Below are 9,025 nucleotides of genomic sequence, written 5' to 3'. Positions count from 1 at the left end.
AAGTTGAAGCCATAACAATGACAATTCCATTCAATTGTTTATTTAGTTCAATTATGCACCACAAATCCACAATATTACTTAATTTAAAGGTCTTAAACCAAAATGATGCTTTACATATGAAATGTATATAACCAATGTCTTGGTATGCAAACTTTTGTCTCGGTTTCCACGTGTCTTTTACTTTAGGGAATACCCCACGCGTGCAACAACAAGTAGATTCCACATATCAATGCAAATCTTTTGAAACCATTATCGTACATAGCCGTTAGATTTTGATTTAATTTAATTAATCACATGTTTTTTAATTACAATAGTACAATACTGATTTCATGTTGTAATAGTTTTTTCAAACTTTTCGGCTTGTTTTCATGTGATATGAAATCGATACATTTTTAAATGCTGACATGTCAGTCACCAGAAGAAGATACATACAACTACACTGTCAGGAATCCTTTGAACAAAACCAAGTTCACACGTTCTAAGCATTAACCCTTTAGTCCTTACCCCTTCGAAACTTTGAAAACATAACTAATATAAACAAATATCTAATACCATTATAATATCATTAATAATAATAACTTAATATAATCGCAAAATAAATAATTAATACATCGGATGTTATGGTTTCAAAACATACCAGTTGTCAAAAGAGACGGGTAGGCCCACTGCCCACCTCACCGGGAGCAAAAGGTCGGTGCTCCATGTCGCTTTCCGTCGCGATCCATGCTTTTAACCCCGTTGTGGGCCCAGATGAGAATTGAGATCATCGTCGTCCGCCGTCAGCCGTCCGATCAGATCATGGTCAAATCTCATGCCTCAAGTCAAATATACTTGACACTGTACAACAGTTTTACCGACTTTAAACCCTAGAACCACCGTGAACGCCACTTCCAGCGAGGCTTTTACCGGTTCTTCATTTAAGATTTCCATGAACACCTCCGTGATCCGACTACCTTTTCTGACCTAAAAGATCGACGCCCCGGGATCGACTGTGAATGCCAGACAACGGAGGAGATATACTCGTTTTGCCACGTCAGCAAACAACGAGAAGAACGTTGTTTCCGGGAATTTTCCGGCGAACACCGGATTTCTCTTATTCAAATTCCCGAAAAGTAAGAATTCCATAATCAGGTGGATAAGTCTCAAATACTTAGACCATCAAAATTTCTCAAACATGGATTTTGGTTTTCATGTTAAATATTCTCTAGGTTTGAAGGATTTCAGTTCGTTGAGCTCGTCGGTGGTCGGAGACTCGGAATCGTCGGAGATGGAGAAACTCCGGTGGTTAAACCCATCGAACATCACTCGACAAACAAACGACTCAAACGCGTAGCATTTATGGTTCATCTCGATGTAAACAACATCCGGTTGGATTGTGGCGGCGGCGGCGATATCCTAGTCGGCGACTTCCATTTCTCCGATCATAAATCTCACGAAACTTCTAATTGATTTCGTCGTTTGATGAAGAGCTGAGGGAAAATCGTTTAGGGTTAACGATGGAAAATGACGCGATAATGGCCCACTCAAGTTTAATTTTCTCTCGATCGATTTGTTTTCTCTGTTAGCTTCGTTTAATTTCTCTTTTAAGAAGATGATCTTGGAATCCTTGAGTTTATTCTAACTATTTAACTTTTTTCCGGTTATCGCATTTGTAACAGATTCTTCTGTTCACGAATCTCCGCCTGCAGTATGGTGTTTTCTGGTGAACTGACGTCGAGGTGTTTCTTCAAGAATGATTGCTTTAACTCCAATAAGTTTTTCAGTTCTAACACGATGATCTGATCAGCAGACTGAATGCCATCGGCGTCGTAAGGAGATTGAGCGTATTGAAACTGTGCATACGCAACTTTCACAGATGAAATTATCGAAAACACTTTAGCGATAAACGCATCCATAATCGCTCTCTGAAACTTCTCTTCTTCTTCATCGAAGAACTTTGGTTGACCGATGTCTGTGATTGGCGTTTCATGTTTGACTTTTGCAGATCGAATATTTAAAACTTTGGCGAAAGTTCGAGCTAATTTGGTTTTGTTTGGGGCAAGTGCAGATGGGTTAACTGAATCCATCTGCAACAAAGAAATTGGCAATGATTATTCAAGGATTGTGATTTAGAAGGAGATTGACGATGGTTTTTTCTAATGATTTACGCAGAATGATTATAAAAAATATGATGATAAAGACTACAACAATGATGATGATAAAGGGAAAGAACATTATTAAATAGGAGGGAAAGCAGAGTATGATTTAACTATTAGATCGAGGCCATTTGTGTGTTTATGATCTATCTTGCTTTATAAAAAAAGAGAGCGGATGAGATTAAAACTAAAAGAATAGAGAAAAAAAAAAGAATATTTCATAAAAGAGATAGAAACTTGTTTTTCATTTGTTTAAAGAAATTTGACTAAAACATGAGAACCCACTAAAGAACACTATTTAGAATTACCAGAAAGATTAACATTAAGTGCAATAATTCAAAGTAAATATTCTAATTGGAGACCAAAATCAACACAAATGGCATATGTAAAAGCCAAACAAGTTCGTCTCCATCAAAATCAAGATTCAAGATCATTAATCACAAATGTAATGATTGTGGGGAACAATTATCAGATATGCATACGTATATTATATATAATTATATATGGTTCATGTAACATTACTAGATTTATTATTGAAACAAATCAATGTAATAAATATAATTTTAAATGTGAAAGAAGTTCAACCTACAGTATACTTTGGTAGAGAACAGAGTACTACATTTTTTATAATATGTTTTTACTTTTACCCAAGGGTAAAAAAATGATAACCAACACAAAGGGACAAAAATGGAAGGATCCCCAATTACTTGAAATGATCATGAACCGGATTATATGTGAATGGCCCTTTAATTTCATTGATCTAGGAGCCTTTTTTCTGCACTATTATGTCTAAATTACATAACACAACAGTAGAAAAAATGGAAAAAGCTCAGGAATGGTAGGAAATAAATCACATGGAGGATCAGATCAGCTACTATATTTCTTTAATCATAATGATCAAAACTGTTTCAAACAAGGGGTAGTTCGCAGAATTAAAACGCATACAATGAATTATTCATGTTAATGTCAGTCAAGTGAGAAATTGCCTTTCGCTCAACGAGAAATTACGACACTCGATGTAAATCTCAAGGTATCATAAGCGCCTACAATAGCGAAGACTACAATCGGAAACTAAAAACGAAGAGGTAGCTTTCGCAAATAGAAGTAGAAACGCCTTTTTTGCTACACACCCAAAGAAGTAATGAAAGTATAAGAAATTGAAAAGTAAGGGAAAGGTAAAACGTTGAGTGAAAAATTTAATAAAATAATGATTGGATGTAGACAGTATTGAATACACGTACATTAAAATAGAATTAATTAGGGAAAGAACAAAGAAATTCCACAAACAAAGGCAAATAAAGTATTAATAGAATCCAGTTGCAGGAAGATTCGAGAGAAACAACATGAAAATTCTGGTGAATCGAATACTTACCAAAGCAACGAGAAGGAAACTTCGAGTGTGTGTGCTTATTAGAGAGTTGATATGATTTTCGGCATTTGTTTAGTCATTTTCACTATCAAGTAGACCAGAACTAAATCACGATTAACTAGCTACAACAATGGCGATTTACAGAGAGGTTTGAGGTAATGTATTGAGGAAATATAGAAAGGGGAGGAGAGGCGACCGGAAATAACAGGAGATAAAATGTCCGTTGGTTTAAGCAGAGACATTGCTAATTTAAAAACGCTCGAAGGTAGGTCTGCGTCGTGTTTGGTTTTACTGTTTTGTCCTTGGTGGTATTGAAGGATTTAGTTATAGACTTTTGTACTAACGAAGGGTAGACTGGTAATTGTACCTTATATATATTTGGTAGGATAAATTATAGAAATAGTCCTTTTTGTGCAATTGAAATTACAACTTTAGTCCACTTTCCATTGTGGTATTGAGCAATATTTGTTATTTAGTCCCACTTATAACACTTTAAAAAGAAAACCATAAAGACATTTTTTTTTATTTCTATCTTATTTTTACTTTTTCTTATATTTTTATAGTTAATCTCCATGGCCACCCGATACCTCCTTCCCTACCATCTAGGAGCTTTAAAAAACAAAACCAAGTGATGAAACTCTAACTCACATGTTCATCATCTTATGTATGGTCGTCTTCTCGATGTAAAACCTTGCATCAACATAATGCGAAATCTATATGGCCATCTAGAATACAGACCATGGACCGGCTCATGGTCTACGTGCTCACGGAAAATGCTCGTGCACACTATCAAGCCATTTATTGCCGGGAGTTTTCGTGATGGATTGTGATGCAGGTGACGAAGGAGCACGACCAATGGATCATGATGCAGGCGTTTTCGTGATGGCTCGTGCACACTACATAAACATTACCTATATACACACAAAAATTTTATAACCTTTATATATTCAAAGTATTCTCTTTTCCACTCTCTTTAAAAAACATATTTATGGATTTCTTTAAGAATATTTCGATTCGGGTGACTATGAAAAATTCATCTCAGTGTTCTTTAACGTTGTGCAACACATTAACGATGAAGAAAGTTCGAATATAACACATTCAAGAGTGGTTGTCAATTGAGATCACTAAGCCGCACGTAACTGATTGGTACTCGATTATTTTGTCGATAATTGTCTTTATAATAATAGCACGTTCAAATTAAAGCTATATTTTTACGTATTAGTAATGCTTTAAATGCATGTTATGATTATGTTAAACAAAAACCCGATACTAAAGGAATAATGGGTTTTAATATTTAGGATACGATATAGCATTTGATGCATCCGACAAGTACTTGAAAGTGTACGAGAAGACCGCAATTGATTGTGTAGATTGGTTTTGTGCATGTGTAGGAGGTTTTTCACAAAGAATATTTGCGTAAACCTACTCCACGTGATATTGAGAGATTATATTTGACTCGTGAAGAGAGACATCGATTTTCGGGAATGTTTGGTAGTCTTGATTGTACGCATGTCGCGTGGGAAAAATGTCTAACTATGTGGCATGGTCGATTTACTTGAGATGATATAGGTGAGCCAAGTATAGTAATAGAATTTGTTGCATCTCATAATTTGTGGAAATGGAATTCGTGGTGAACGTGCATTCGTACAAATATCGTTACAACCTTTGTGATGGGCTATACCTTAAATATTCTACATTTATGAAGCATACTCGATTCTTCGAAGTGAAAAATCAAAGTTGTTCACAAAAAGGCAGGAATCAGCAACAAAGGATATCGAGAGGGCATTTGGAGTCCCCAAGTAGACATGGCATGTAGTGAAATACACTACACAACTCTGGGATAAGGATAAAATTAAACGAATGGTAAATGAATGTATTATAATGAATAATATGATTATTGAAAATGAAGGTAGAGCGATTTGCACTTTTGATCCGGATGACGTAGCTATCCGGTTGAAGAGTTTGTACCCGGAACGATTGAATTTTTAACACGAATTGTTGACATTCATAACAGTGAAACGTGTTTCAATATTTGAGAAGATGTCGTAGAGCATTTGTATCAACGAAAAATGAAAAAAGAGTAGTTTTTTATTTTTTTATTTTTATGTTTGTTTGTCTTTTTATTCTAGCGTTTTTTAAGTATTGTAGTTTTGTTTAATGTAATGTTTTTTTATTGAATAAAAAACTAGCCATGAAAGATAAAAGAACATATGAACTCAATATGTTAAATGGGATAATTATACAACAAATAAATATAGTACATGTGCATCTATCTCAACCTTGGTCCATCTTATACGTCCAAAACTCCCAAATATAAATGGTTTACAAAATCATACTCACGAGTAGTGAGCACTTAATATAACTCTCAGTATTTGTCAATTCTAACAATCTAGGCGAAGTGAACCATCGCATTATGCCAAACAATGGGTAGCAAACCACACTTATACATGTGCATACTTTCAAGAATCATGTTCATGATCCACTTCATGGATATTCTAATAGAATAAGGGATCCTAAGTCTTGTAGACACTCAAGTAAACCCAAATCCTAATGTGAATGCACATAGATGATGTTAAAAATTTAGTTCAAAACTATACATAGATTTTATTAACATAATACATATCTATAGAAAGGGATAACTGTTAGATTAGTGTCTAAGCCCGTAACTACATTTGGTAAGTAGTTGACCCAGTTGTGTATGGTCCTTTTGGGTTGTCTTCACCAAAACAACTTGACAAGGTGAATTATGAATAGAGAGGTTAATATGGTTTATTAATATATTATATGAATAATATATTAAAGGAGAAAACATATGGTTTAATTAATATTATACAATAATTAATTAAGAATTAGTTATGTAGCTAAAAGACATTAATTAAATAAAGGGGACTTAAACTGTCAAATATATGAAAGTTGAGTATTGGGTTGAGGAGCCTCATGGACTAGACATGGATGAAATTAGGGATGTGTCCATCCTAATTTCGTTCATAATGGCATTATTCCAGAAGCTTCCTTGGATTGCGTAAGGCCTAAGCTGTCCATTAGGGTTTTGATTGAAAACCTAGTAGCACCAGTATAAATAAGACCCTAAGGCATCCAATTTTCAGCCACTTGAACCCTAAGAGTCTTCATAGATGAAATTATGCCTCTCCCCTCTCTCCAATATCATCATCTTGTTTGTGTGGTGTTTGTAAGTCATTAGAGGAGTGACATTTGTGACTCTAAGCTCCAAGACAAGAAGATTCAAGCCATTGTTCAAGAGGTAATCATCTAGATTTGTCTTCTTGTAATAATTTTGAAATATGTATCCTAGATCTAGGGTTTATAAATCTTGGATGAATTGCATGTACAATAGAGAAACCTAGATCCAAGCTTTAGGGTTTGCATAAGCACATAGGATGTTATTTTGTGTAAAACTCATCAGTGGTATCAGAGCCTTGATTGGTTTCTATTGTATTGATGCATTGTATGTTCATCCTCTCTGAAAATCGTTTTTTCTACCCTCTACCCGACCTGACTCGGTGAGTCACTAGCTACACTCGGCAAGTCCAGTTAGTGACTCGGCGATTCGGGACGTCGGACAGAGGGATTTTCGGGATTTCTTGTTGTTTCGCTAAAGGATAATTACCTAAATCGTTTTTGACTAATAAAATTCGAATTTTATTGTTGTTATATGATCATCCTTACCAAAACAAAAGATAATTACCAATTGTTTGAATAATTAATTCCTTATATGATAATCTTTGATTATTTAAATTATTTGATGAATTATCTTGTGAATAAATGGATTAGGTCAAATTTAGATAATTGTTAAATTAAATGTTTAATTTTAAATTATTTGCTATTTGATCCTATGTGTTGTGAAAAGTTCAAAACTTGCCCTCAAGTTTTGAAACTTAAATTTTTGATTAAAAGTTTAATTTGAATTATTTAAATTTCAAACCCTAGAATTTTACAAGTTTAAAATTCAACCTTATACTTTATTTATTATAAAATCTATATATATATATATATATATGTGTGTGTGTGTGTGTGTGTATAACTTAAACTGCTAGTCTTACCGTTAGTAGGCCTCATTCACAAAGCCGATCTATAAGGGGGTATAAGGTTATGGCTTATAAAATGGCCATTTAATGGGTGTCCACTCTCACCCACCGCTTCCTTGATTAGTGGAGGGTCGTTAGCCGAACGGGTAGTATAGGGCAACCATTTCCTCATTAAAAGATAATGAATTTATAGAAGTAACTAAATGTTTTTTCAAAAAAATTCCCAATCTTAGTTACTTTAGGCAAAAAGGGAAATTGATGCAATTCCATGAAATTACACTTTTTACCTTTACTAAGACGTTAGTGGAGCATGTGTGGTTAACTGGTACACTAATTGGGCTCTAAGCAAAGGTAGAAAATGGTGACTCATTGTTTGTCATAGTTCGATGGAGCGTGTGTGGTTAACCAACACATCGAATAAGTGACTGTAACAATGATGGCACCATGTACATTTGCATGGTTATTCACACCCGCTTTGTGATCCTCGGCATCACAGTCACAAACTTGAGGGGTATATCAAGATTTAAACATGCCATTGAAAAGTTCAATAAATCTCAAAAGATCTAAGAGTTTTCAATACATTTAAAACTTAATTTCCTTTTCGTTTTTCATGGTGGAGAATTAGTGAATCGTCATTCACTTACCTTCAAATTATTTGCATGTTAGATTACGTCATCCCTCTTCTAATTTGTAAATAATGTTGTTAGATCCTAGCTCTAATTTCTCATTTGGGTGTTTAATTGGGGATTCATTTCTAATAAAACTTTGTCTTTTTCTATTTCATAGATGTCGAACGTCAACAACAATGCTTACGGCTCAAATTCCTCTGGCTCATTCTCACTCATGAACTTGTGTAGGAGAGTGATCTTTGATGGGTCCAATTTCAATGATTGGATTTGCAACATCTGAATGGTCACTCTTTACGAGGACAAAAAGTATGTCCTCGATGAGAAGCTAAAGGAAATCAACATCAACACTGCCTCTGTTGAATAGATAGCGACCTTTGAGGCCCATGAGCGTGATGCTATGAAAGTCCATTGCATCATGTTGGCGACTATGATTGCAGAACTCCAGAAGTCTTATAAGGACATGTATCCCTTTGAGATACATCAATATTTGCTGGACTGGTACCACCAAAGCGCTAGGCAAGAAAGGTATGAGATCATCACTTCAATGATTACTGCCAAAATGGGTAATGGAGAGTCCTTTACCGCTCATCTGCAAAAGATGCAGAGATATGTTGATCGCCTGCTAAAGTTAAATGTTAACTTTGATGAAGAGCTGGAAATTGACATCATCCTTCATTCCTTGCCTCCCTGCTACAACCAGTTTCGCATAACCTACCACATGAATAAGGAAGAGGTAACTTTGAGCAAGATTCAAGGCTTGCTAAGTATTGCTGAGAGCAATCTCAAAGATAAGTCTGTTGCATCAACTCCTGCTCCGGCTGCTGCCCCTGTCTTGGAAATATGGCA

The 9,025-nt window shown here is 35.1% G+C and overlaps 1 pseudogene; it reads right to left on the bottom strand.

Annotated features, from left to right (window-relative positions):
* Positions 1-816: 816 nt before the first annotated feature.
* Positions 817-2,160, bottom strand: LOC145006315 (protein GRAVITROPIC IN THE LIGHT 1-like; annotated as a pseudogene).
* Between the last annotated feature and the right edge of the window lie 6,865 nt (positions 2,161-9,025).

The sequence above is a fragment of the Lactuca saligna genome, chromosome 7, assembly GCF_052625555.1.
Source record: "Lactuca saligna cultivar CGN05327 chromosome 7, ASM5262555v1, whole genome shotgun sequence".
Taxonomy (NCBI): domain Eukaryota; kingdom Viridiplantae; phylum Streptophyta; class Magnoliopsida; order Asterales; family Asteraceae; genus Lactuca; species Lactuca saligna.
This window is presented reverse-complemented; position numbering and strand designations above follow the sequence as displayed.